The 12667-nt window shown below is 37.5% G+C and overlaps 1 long non-coding RNA gene across 3 annotated transcripts in view; it reads right to left on the bottom strand.

Annotated features, from left to right (window-relative positions):
- Positions 1-423: 423 nt before the first annotated feature.
- The window catches only part of LOC131405635 (uncharacterized), a 95833-nt gene continuing 83589 nt past the window's right edge, over positions 424-12667 (bottom strand). For all 3 annotated transcript variants that reach the window (XR_009219985.1, XR_009219986.1, XR_009219984.1), the window contains one exon: positions 424-1012. This is a non-coding gene — a long non-coding RNA (uncharacterized LOC131405635). The remainder of the gene's footprint in view (positions 1013-12667) is intronic.

The raw sequence follows: 12667 nt of genomic DNA on the forward strand, positions 1-12667 counted from the left end.
GCAATGTGAGTTCTCTTCCCCGCTAAATCTTTAGTGAAATATCTATTTCTTATTAAAGTCTTGCAAAGTTTGGTGGGTTTGGAAGAAGAGTGTAACCAAGTACTGGGTGAGAGCCCTGCCATCTACCCATTTCCACGGCCAGCCTGAGTTCCTACAGGTGGGACAAGGTCATCGATGGCTGATGCCTGCCAAAGAATCTAAATAGGGGCTGGGGAGTATAAGAGAAGTTTCCACATGTTTTTAACCTTTCTAAACTATGAAATCCTGTCTTCCATTAATATTGTGAGCTGAATTTGTAAATGTCATCATATTACCCCTTCAAAAAGAAGTGAGATTCTGTTGGTAATGAGGTACCTGACTAAACCTGATGACAAACACATACAAACGGAAATACACATAGATATACAAGGAAATTAGACTCCTTATTATTTTTTTAAGTCTTCCAAAAATGTAGAGTTTTAACATGGCATTCTACAAAATGATTTTAGAGCCAGATATATCAAAACAACATTTATATTAAAAAAAACTAATTTCATAGCAATTTCCCAACATTCCTTAGTTCGATCAATCATATATTTTCTTTGCCAGCTAAATATGATGCCTATTTCAGCTGGGAATAATGAAGCTAAAGTAAAATTTAAGGGCTCAGAAATGCCAAAGGTGGGGGAAAAAAGCATATTTAAAACACAGTACTGTAACCCAGCGAAAGGGGCTTGTCCTGCTCCCCACAATCCAGTGTCAATCAATTACAAATAAGCCAGTGGTTAAGAAAGGAAAGTTTATACGATTAACCAGCAGAACCAGAAGATGGCAGACTAGTGTCCTAAAGAGCCGTCTTAAAATCATACAGAATCTTGAGGCAGCTACATAGGGGAAATGGGCAGGGAAGGAGGGTGTTTAGGGATGTAGACCATTCGGTGTGACAAACTTCAAGGTGCCACATTATCTCTTTCTTCTGTCATTCACGATGGGTACCAACACAGAGTTTTTCTCTCTGTAGATTGTCATGTTCCTGGGGAATTCAGAAAACAAAGTTATCATCTTATCATAGCAAGAGTCATAGAACTAGCAGATCATGTATTTTGCAAAAGAGAGAGGTGCTTAATCATCTAGGCTACATGCAGGCTAGAATGTATTCACCGAGACTGAGGGAGTCAGAGTCAGAGTCACAATATTGCTTCCTTTCCCTAAGATGGCTTCCCTCATGCTAACTTAAGATCTAGCTGTTACAATACTAGGGCAGAGGAGAATTAGAGAAACAAATCTAAACATGTTGCAATAAATGCATTACATATTTTGATAAATTTCAGGTATGATTTTCAAAATGAGGTCTAAAAATAGTCATTCCTATCACTTTATCACAAAAATCCACTGGAGCTTACTAGCAAAAACATTAGCACCTCTTGCAGCCCTAATTACATGTTGGCAGATTTGTCACTATGTACGCCTTCAGTAATGTGGAGAGACTTGTTAGATTGTGTTTCTTTTGCCCTCCGTTTCTGTTTAAAGACCATGAGATTAGGCTTGGATAATGTTAGCTACAACAGGAAGAAAACTGAGGAATGAGACCAGCGATGTGGTACTCTACTTGGGATGGTCAAAACCCATACAGCTTAAATAATGTCTCAGACATGGCTGGACTGTTCTGATGGAACTCACTATTCACAAGTGTGACCAATTTTGCTATTTAGATCCATTAAACTCAAGCTGATGAAATCATCATCTCTGAGGAGCAAGAAGAATTCTGGAGCCACTCATTTCACAATCTCCGCAAGACACTCTAGGAAGGGGGAGCGTGAAAGTCATGCATAGGTTTCAGTGTTTCCACGGTCTCTGCTTGAAGATTCTAGGAATGTCTATGCATAAATCCAACCGTGGTGCTCTCTCTAATTTAAAGTTTTAAGGAGATTACATAACCCAACAAAACTTGTCATGTCTTTTAAGTTATTAGCAGCAGGAGTTTCATTTTTTTTTGTCTTCCCTCAGCCGGGTCCCTTTATATTAGGATCCTAGTAGCTGGCTTTGGGACGATGATAACACAGTGTAGCCAGTTCCGTTACCACATTTTGTCTGTCGTCTGCCTCTCATGTACTTAGTGTCTGCTTCATACAAGATGCAAGACAGTGCAAATCCCCCTTGAAAACACACACAAATAAGCTCACATAGTCATAAATTAATGACAGGCAATCCTTCATTTCTACCTGCTTGTATCCTGTTGTCTGATTGCTGCATTAGTCCCTCTCCTCTGAAGTTTCAAATAAAGAAAATGTAATGCCACCTTTAAGGATAATTAGAATGGATAAACGAACAGAAAAGGGAGAAGCATTCTCAGTCATTAACTGTCTAACAGGCTCAATCTGGGAAACGTGAATAATGAATATTTTCAACAAAGGAGAATGTGCACTTGATGCTTAGAAGCAAAGGAAAGATCAGCAGGAGCAGGTGGGCGTGCAGGAGGAAAACACAGGACGCGTGTTGCTGAGCTTCACTTAGCAAATGGTGTCTGCTTCTTCATTAGGACGTTGTTATCACAGGGATGACAGCCATACTGGGAGAAAGCTTTGTGTTAGGGTGGGTGAGTTCTGGAAATCTTGACTTATTGACAGGGCTAATATTAAGACACAAAACTCTCTTTTTTAGATTGTGTTTATATATTCAAACTGATCCGTTAAATTGTTTTTTGTTTTGTTATTTAAAATCAAAACAGATTTTGTTGTTGGTATGTGTTAAAAGATAAACTAAGGCATATTAAAAATTTTAAGAGTTTATTTGAGCAAAAATCCATTCTCTTTGTGCAGCGCCAAACCAGAAGTGGTTAGGAGAAAGCCTCTGACAGGAGCTGGGGAGAGACCTTTACAGGGAAAAGGCAGAAGCAAAGCAAGAAAATGATTGATTGGACGTAGCTTAAAGCCTCGTTGGCTGTTTGTGACTGGTTGTTACTAGGTTTTGATTTCATAACCTTGAGGCATTTAAAGGCTTAGGTTTAGGTTTGCTTACGTGAGCCACCACAGCATTAGGCCTCCTCAGTCTAATGGCCTTCTTGTTTAATTAATTTAACGTGTGTGTGTGTGTGTGTGTGTGTGTGTGTGTGTGTGCATGTATCTGTGATTAGGTAGGCAAACTTTTAGAGTAGGCTTAGTTGCTGGCATTCTGGTAAAGAACGTATAGTAAGAGGTGAGAGAGCAACTGCACATCTACCTGACCATAATTCACAAACTCCTCCCTTCAGGAGAGTTTTGTGAAGGATACGGGGTGGTGAGGGAGTCAGGCTCAGAAAGCATACTCCCCGGACCCAAATCTCAGCTCGTCACTTACTTGCTCTGTGATCTTGAGCAAATTACTTTTTCTCCATGTCTGTTGTCTCTCCAAAGTGGGGATATTGGTAGCTAGCTAATGGGATTTTTTTGAGGAATACATGATTATATATATAGAAAATGCTTAGAACAGCAAGTAGCCCAAGGCAAACACCGCTTACCTATCAGGATAAATATAAAATATCCTGATGAGACAGTACTGTCAACTGTATTCTGGTTGAGGTTGGAAGATGACATCAAGTTTTTACTTGATAATAAGGGTTCAAGCAATCTATCCAGAGTCTGAAGGGAAAGGCATTTGTAAAATATAAAAGTACTGAAGATTATTATTTATACTAAAGGGCTGGTATATTGAGATGACTAGAGTAGATTTTACCAAAATCATAAAGATAAGTTTGTTACTGTAGAGGCCATGGGGATGCTGCTTTTCCTACTACCTCTGAGCCATTCTGGTCCCGCTTCCAAATGTGCAGTAAATCAGAAATTCAAAGTTCTCATAAACTGATAGCCCAGTGTCTCATAAAATTAAAAAAAAAAATTCTAAAGGCGCCTAATTCTTATTTGATATTCCCCTTATCTCTCACTTTAGCAATTCATCAAGAGACAAAAAATGACAAGTTTGTAACCATAAGTAGAGAACAAGCCTGATATGGAGACTCTTTCTGGAGCACCTCCTAACATAACTGTCCTTTTCAGGAAGCTAGTTTCTCCCCTTTACCTCCATCCACTGTTATAGCCCAAGACAACAGGGCAGAGCAAATGAGGAAGCAGGAAGAGGACAGTTAGCGGGAGATCTACCAGGCGTGAAGAGGAGCAGGAAGCAATGGATCCCCTCATCCTTCCACACCACGGCTTTGGAAGGAAAAAGCAAAATGTAGAGAATTGAGGAGAGCCTACCTCTGTCCCTATCTCTTATTCCTACTTCAAACCTGGTGTGTGCTGTGAACAGGGGGAGGCAAACTGTAGAAACATCCAGATAGGAAGAGGGGAGCAGGAGAGCTAGGACACGCTGGCCTGGACATGGCCTGGGGGTCTACAAGTTCCTAAGAGACACCCTCCAGGCACCTCAGCACCACATCCATTATGACATGGGTGTGACATCAGTTCTCACTCATGCCATAGACAAGATGCAGAGGTGCCAACAGCGACTCAGAAGCCTGCAGCCAGGAAGAAGAGCAGCCAATGGCAGAGACCCAATGTCTGAAGGTAAGGGCCAAATTAGCCATCATGGGCCATTACATTCCAAAAGGCAAAGTGACAGGCACAGTCCAGAAGAGCAAGTTCAGAGATGGAGCTGACCAGTCCAGCCCTCCTAGATGGGTGAGGGTCAGAGCTCACAGACACGTGGCCCTTTCCCTTGTGGCCACAGGTCAAATTACTCCTCCACTCAACACACCCAGGTACAACAGTGTGAAGAACAGAGGAGGAGAATATCTGAAAGTCAGATCATTTCACCAAAAAAGACTCGAATAACCACATTAAGGGTGTTTAAAACCCAAAGACACTAACATAATTTTAAATTTCAGTTGAAAGTACATTTCTACACCTCCATACAACACTGCCCCCAATCCAGTTGAGTAGGGATTTCTATTAATAATTAAATCGGATATAGAAAATAGAGGCACTGCATTTTCTTTCTCGATATTAGTGTTTATAAAAATATGACCCCATTACACTTCCTTTCCATGTAAAGCAATTGTACTGAAATGTATGAAAATTGGTTCTATCCACACTGTCGAGAGACCAAATGTGTTCTCACTTAAGAGTCTAAAAAAAATAAATGGTTTTTCTTAGAACAAAAAAGGAGTAAGATGAAAAGGGTGATGTATCTTTTAATGAATGGAGAATTGGGGTTGTTCTGATCTTTTATTGGTTTTAGGGGACGGATTTTTCAGGGTTTTTGGCTTTAGACTCAGTCATAGCTTTTGGTTTTCATGCACATGAAGTGTCAAAGGGACAAGAAAGCACTTCTAGTGAAGCAAAAAGGACACACGGCAGCCCAGAAGCGATTAGTCTGGTTCCCTAGGGTTAGAATTTGTATGCAATTTGTAAGCAGTGGGAACCCAAGGACCAAGAGCGAACATTTGGCTCGCACTACTTCACATCTCAGCTTGCCCTGAAAAAAGTCTACAAAACACACCAAAAAACCCTCTTTCAACTTTCTTTACTGGATATTGCTTAACAAATCTTTTCCAAGGAAAAATGGAAATCATATTTCCTATTTTGAATTAATTATCACCTCTGACACTTACCCAATCTAAAGCCAAGTATATGATAATCCATGTGGGAAAAGGGAGAAAAAAGATATTCTTAAGTATCCCAATATGACTATAATATAAAAATTTGAGCCCAATTATCTTAAATAACAATAAAGTAGCCCTAAACTCTAAAATAAAAGTAAATAAAAGATAACATAGAAAAAGTTTTGTGTTGGTAATTGTTCCCCTTTCTCACAAACATTCAAAATACGTTGTTTCCTAAACTGGCATGTATAATTTATATAATCTAGAGTCTGAATATTTTTAATTATACCTGAGAATTACACTGCATAATGGATACAGATTTAACTGAATAATGTTGATGGAAGTTTAATAGGGACGAAAATTTAATATATTCACAATTCACAATTTCAAAGGCAAGGTATTAGTATTCATTGAATGTACGAGTTAGAATATGAATTTTTCAGTGTTTAAGATATGGGAGAAACATAAGAACAGGTAGCTATGAAAATCTAGTCCCTAGAGTCGAGTCTTAGAGTGCACCAGGCTTTCCTGGGATACAGATTTCACACACATCTTTTCACAGCTTTGCCTTTCCCGAGGAACTACAGCAAATATAATAGGCCAGTGAGAAGTTTAAGAACTTGGTAGCTGTTGTAGCCATGTCTCCATCAGAAGTTGGGCAATATCCTGGATCTTTTGACTCCTCAATTGTTAAAACCTTGTCTCAATCTATACACTCACTTTCTATTTGCCTCCAATATATGCAAGGAAAGTAGGATTTGGAATAAAATTTAAAAGATGATAAATGAGATGTCGTAACTGATACCCATGTTTCACCTCTTCCTTGGGTATCTCTCTACACAAGAATTTTAAGGAATATCATTTAAAAAAGATAAGGGCTGAATGCATGATTAACAACATGAGTCATCAACTGATAAGATTTTTTTTATGGATGCAGGATGGCAGGAATTAATACTAAATCTGTCCTTGTCATAAGCAAAAGTCTATTTTAAAACCCCCTATTTTTTTCCTTTTTTGTAACTTTGGTCTTCTTACTCGCCCTTGACTCACTGGATTGTTTTATTGGCTTTGAGCTCATGAATCATAAAGGAACCTACATCAGCGGTTCATGGATGATACTGTGGTTAGAAAGGTCAATGTATTCTACATCTGAAAACTAGACAGAAGCAACAGAGAAATAACTAGTTTTAGAGATCCTCCTCAGAGGTAAGACTCGAAGAAACTAATTCTTCTTACCTAGCTGTATTTTTCTGCATGGAATTCATTCTTTCAGTGTCTATTTGAATGTCTGTTTCATTTCTTTCCAGGAAAATCATTTTATAAGAATTGTTCAAGCCTTTCTTAGTTGTACAGGAGAAGCTTCTTAAAGGTTTTATGTGTGACCCAGCAAAAGAATCAAGCAGCCAGGAATCCAGCATTAGTGTAAACTGACTGTTCTATTCAATGTGGAATAAAGAACCTCAGAGATTATAGCTTCCAAGATTTAAAAGGAGACTAAGTTTAAAAACTGTGCTAAATAGTATCCATTTGCAACAAATGACAGCATTGGTCTATAGCAGAAACTTGTGGCAAAACAAACTAAGATCATTAGAATTATGATTAGCTTAGTCATATTTGAAGAAAGTTATTCCTCTATAATTGTATTTAATAGTTTTTGAAAATTTTACAATATGTCTACATTCAAACTGATAATAAGCATCACAGATTTGTATCATATATCTCACAAGAAAAATGTACTAAGATATTTTATAGTTAGTTTCTAAAACTATAGAAAATAATTAACAGGTTTGCCAATATTCATTAGTTAAGAGTATTAGATTTGAAATTTCCCTCTGAAACACCCATTGCTAAAAGGAAGCAAAAGCTAGCTTAACTAACTCGCATCTAGATGGAGTACAAATTGGTATGACCACTTTGGAAAATTCTTTGGTAAAGACTATTAAAGATGAACATATGCAAACTCTATGATCCAGAAAATCCTGCTTTCAGGTATATATCCAATAGAAATGTGAACACATGTTCACGAAAGACATGAACACAAACGTTTAGAGCATCAGTATTTGTAATGGTCTCAAATGCAAAACAGTCCAAATACTATACAGCAACAAGAATGAATGAACTAGAAGTAAATGCAACAACAGGGATAAATCTCACAAACACAACCTTGAATTAAAGAACCCTGATCGAAAAAAAAAGTATATGACTCCATTTATGCAAAGCTCAAAGAGAGGTCAACTTAATCCATGGTATTAGAATTCGAGATAGAGTTTCTCCCGGGCAAAGGCTAGAAAGAGGATTGGTGAGGTGAGTGACTGTAGAGACGAGGGGCTTCCTGTTCTGGTAATATTCTGTTTCTTCTTTATCTGGATGCTGGTTACATAGGTGAGTTCACTTTTCTATAAGTACTTTGAGATGTACACTTACACGTATTTTGGGGGGTAGATGTTATATATCAAAAAGAATTACATTAAACAAAAAGACTTCATCCATATATTCAGTCATAGTCCCTAGGGCTCACAGAATAAATGTCACTTTCAAAATGCTTGGCTTGATATAAGGATAAATTTGTGAAATTTCAGCAGGCCAAGGAAAACATTGGCATTACCAAATTTGATATTTACCATCCTCTATCAACACATTTATTCTATCATATCCTCAAAATGTCCATCATACATATGCAAAACCACACATACCTATACCTAAACGTACAGTCAGTGGTAACCCAGCAGATACTCAATTCTATTACTTTCAATTTGTTCAATTCGTTTTTGCTCATTACCAAGCAAATTTGCCATACTGCTTATACCAATTTAAATTAACTAAAAGATATCAAACTGTTTAGTAAACATCCACATTTGAAGAAAAAAATAAATTACAATATTACACCTTACCTTCTGCTGTTAGGGATGTGTTATAGCCAATAGAAAAGATAATATCTCTAGCATTATATTTCCTGTGAAGTGATAAACAAGTACGATTCCTAAGTGTATACTGGTGTTGGCCTTCATTTGCACTCAATATATAGAATTAATTTAAAACACACTCATTGAGAGAATTAATTTAAAACACAATTATGGAGAGGTTACCATATGGCGGGCACTGAAGTAGGTTCCAATGATACAAAGTTAAATAAGAAATGATGTCTCACAGTGAATTTTCATTCTATTAGGGGCAAGACAAATAAATCAACAACTACAGTGAAGTAGAAGAGATCTGGAAGAAACATGCACAGCATTTTGGTGTGCTGATCCGAGCACAAAGGAAAACACTAACCCCCAATTTAAGGTCTTCTCAGGACAGGTTACCTCTGGGCAAGATGTTTAGCAAATATGTGTGTGGAGGGGAGAGAGTGGGGAGTAACTAATCGACTAAGGGAGAAGGGAGGAGGTCAGCCAGTAAGAATGGCATATGACTAGGCACAAATCTCAAATCTTTCTGATCCCTCAGATGTTGTTTAAGTATGATTCCTAGCTTTTGTATAAGCCTGACTCTAAAATATCAAGAGGACTGCAAATCCTTCCTCAAGACAGGAGAGTGATTTCATGTGGTCAAGTGTCAAGAAATGAGGTTAGAATAACAGGCAGGAATCACATCATGAAGGGTCTGTGTAGCAAGTTAAAGAGTATCGTTATCCTGAAAGTAATCTGTCCAAGACCACATGACAGATGAAAAGCGAGTGAGGATTTCAGTCCTAGTCTGATTCCAGAACTCATGTCTTAACCATTATGCTATATTGCATTGCATTTTAGAAAGATGGCATCAGTGTGCGCAGTGCTTGGGAGAGAGAGTTGGACTGGATTGTCAGCAATTAGCGAGCTCTCACAGCGATTGAGATGCTGCGATTCTAAGTGGAAAAGGAATGTGGGCGGGGGGTGAGGATTCAAAGGAAAGAGACTAAAAGCCAGTTCATGGATTTAAGGATATTAATAAAATAGTTCCACAAAATTCAGCTTAAGTCAGGTCTGTAACATGACCTCAAACCCTCACGGAGATAAAGAAAACACTGAGGATCAGGTAGACCAGGGTTCTCCCCCAGATCTTTCATTTACTAGCTGTGTATCCTTCTGTCAGTAATTGAATCACACTGAGCCTTCACCAGCTGTCTGTAAAATGGGAGTAATAATATTTAATCCCATAGAGATGTCATGAAAATTAAATGAGGGAATGCATTTTATAGTATCTATCACAATGCCTAACACACAGTAAGCCTTCTCATACCAAGGTTAAAACTAAGGTTTGGCAAATGCGGTTCTTTATACAGGTATGGTGGTTCATTCTAAGGCCGTCTCTCCCAAAGGAGCACGTAAGGAAGTGTGTCTGGTGAACACTATTTCCTTGGGAAGATAAATCGAAGGTGGTTCTATGTGTGTAGATGCCATTGATTTGGATATGCACATCATGGCTCAGCTGCCAAATGACATAAGGGTTTAGGACCCGTTTTGGGGACTAGCAATGTTAGGGGAAGGGTGGATGGAAATGATATTTGTCTTTCTCTCAGTGATCTTTTCTTTGCCCCTTCAAACTAAGTCTTTTTTGAGATTTTTTCTTTACTTGTAACTTAACAAAAAATTAAATCATTGCTGTTTTCCTCCACTCATGTTGTGTCAAAGGTTAACATTCATTTGTCGTGAGTTGAGAAAAGGTGTTAGAGGAGTAACTACATGAAACAGATTTATAAACCAACAAATCATCCCCATCTCTCATTTAGGAGAAAAGTATATGTATGAAATACAAATCTGTCCAAATAACGTGAATACATGGACTGGAAATAAAGATTTCATAGCGCAATCCATATCACAGATATGGATTCAATGTATCTCCACCTATACCACAGAGACAAATATTCTTAAGTCAAAAAAGAGCTTCATCAGCACTAGAGCAATTGGACAAGTTTATCTATTTTCCTTAATTATAACCCTTTCTTGATTTTCAAAGACAATATAATTTGCAAACTATGAAAACCATATAGAAATTTTATTATGCAAAATAAAACCAATGATCACTACTTCCCTGAATCTTTTCCAAATTAAAACTGTGGGTAGTAACTATTTAAATTAGAAGCATAGAGATGGTAAGACACATAGATTTTAATCATGGGAAGTTTTAAAAGACTTTCATTTCCTTATCTGAAGGTCTTTAAAAGTAGACCCATCAGCCATCTGAAATGCATCCTCTCTTGAATAAACTAAAGCAAAAAGAAAAATTCAGCTTAGACAACCCACCAAAGACGTGTGAGTTCGAAATTCCATGAGTCTTGGATAATACACTCACTTTTCTAACAGCAAGCTGCAGTTTACATTTCTAATCCAAATGAAGTTTGTTTCAAGGTCAAATAGACAATGCTGTTAAAAACAGCAGGAACGATATTTCCAACACTAATGCTTTGCTTCTGCACTGTGATAAGGTTTATTTTAACCACATGAATTAAGGGCACAGCATAACTACTTTATATATTGCTATTCTAGAAAAAAGTTATAGCTAGACACACATACTGGAAATTAATAAACAGCTGTTACTAGGAAATACTACCCATGCAACCAAGATATTGCTGATGAGTTTCTTTATGCTAGATATTAGTTTAAAACATATGTTTCTTTGCACTATAATTTAGAAGTATGGTTTTCCTCCTTTGGAAAATTAATTTTTATTCCCTTGTGTCCTTTTTTTTTCAAGCTTTATAAATATTTTTCATTATGAGATATACACAGAGAAGAATGGATAAAGTGTATATGCTCATTTAAAAATAATTAAGACAATATACCTATAACGACGTCTGAGGTTAAGAACTAGACCATTTTCACACTGCCGGAGCGCACTCCTTTGTCCTTCCCAGTCACAATTCCCTCTCTTAGCCCAGCGTTCACCACTGGCTTGACTTCTGTGATAAACATTTCCTTGGTTTTCATTACGATTTTACCATTGTTACAACTCCCTAAAACATATAATTTCATTTTGCCTGCTTTTTTTGTTTCATATAAACGGAATCTATTCCATACATTCTTCTGAGAATTGCATAATTGTTCACTAGTATGTTTGAGAGATTTATCCATGCTCTTGTGTGTAGCAACATGTCTCTCAGGTTTTGGAACCTGAGTTAATGCTAAGCTCTTAAAATGAATTTGAGAGTATTTCTCTTTCTATTCTCCAGAGGACTCTATGCAAGATTAGAATTGTTTTATTTCTTGAATGTTGAGAAAAATTTTCCAGTAAAAATTAGCGTGTACTAATAACAACAACGTAGTGATTTTTTCATATATATGTATTACGTATAATTTAAAAATTAATTATTAGATATATTAACAGTGCTATTTGCATCAGTAGATACATATATTTATTTGATTTGGAATGGAGTTCAGTCTTCCTTGATTTTGCTCCAACATCTTGTTGGTTGATTGATTTTTAACTGAATAGGGCTGTTCTCGACTTATACAGCTATTCAGAAGAGAGTAATAAGAATAAGTAGAAAGAGTTTGATTTTTTAAATATAGAGATAAAAAGTTTTTCTCCCTCCAAACAAGTAAACATAGAAACTTTTTTTTTTTTTTAACGTGCATTAGTAGGAGTTTCATGGCTTGCCATTCTTAGGGATCCTAAGTTTTTGTTTTTGTTTTTGTTTTTGAGCAAGATTGGCCCTGAGCTAACATCTCCTGCCAATCTTCCTCTTTTTCTTTTTTCTCCCCAAAGCCCCAGTACATAGTTACATATTCTAATTGTAGGTCCTTCTAGTTCTTCTGTATGGAATGCTGCCTCCGCATGGCTTGATGAGCGGTGAGTAGGTCTGCGCCCAGGATTCGAACCAGCGAACCCCGGGCTGCCTAAGCAGAACGCACGAACCTAACCACTACGCCACCGGGATGGTCCCTAGAAACTATTTTATAGTGTTGAAGGTCTGTCTTGAGATAACTCTTGTGAGTATGTTCCACTTTATCCTAAAATGGTAACGCAGAGCCCGTTTCAACAGTATGTGCTGAGTCATGTGACGTCTGTGTACTCTGCTATAATGCTGAGGACTCAGAGTCCATCTTCCCATGGGCTTGTGTGGAATTTCAAATCAGCCCAAAAGGCATAACCCCAACCCAAGAAGTGGGTCTCCTGTGCACTGTGACAGAA

Source organism: Diceros bicornis, chromosome 5 (assembly GCF_020826845.1).
Source record: "Diceros bicornis minor isolate mBicDic1 chromosome 5, mDicBic1.mat.cur, whole genome shotgun sequence".
Taxonomy (NCBI): Eukaryota; Metazoa; Chordata; class Mammalia; order Perissodactyla; family Rhinocerotidae; genus Diceros; species Diceros bicornis.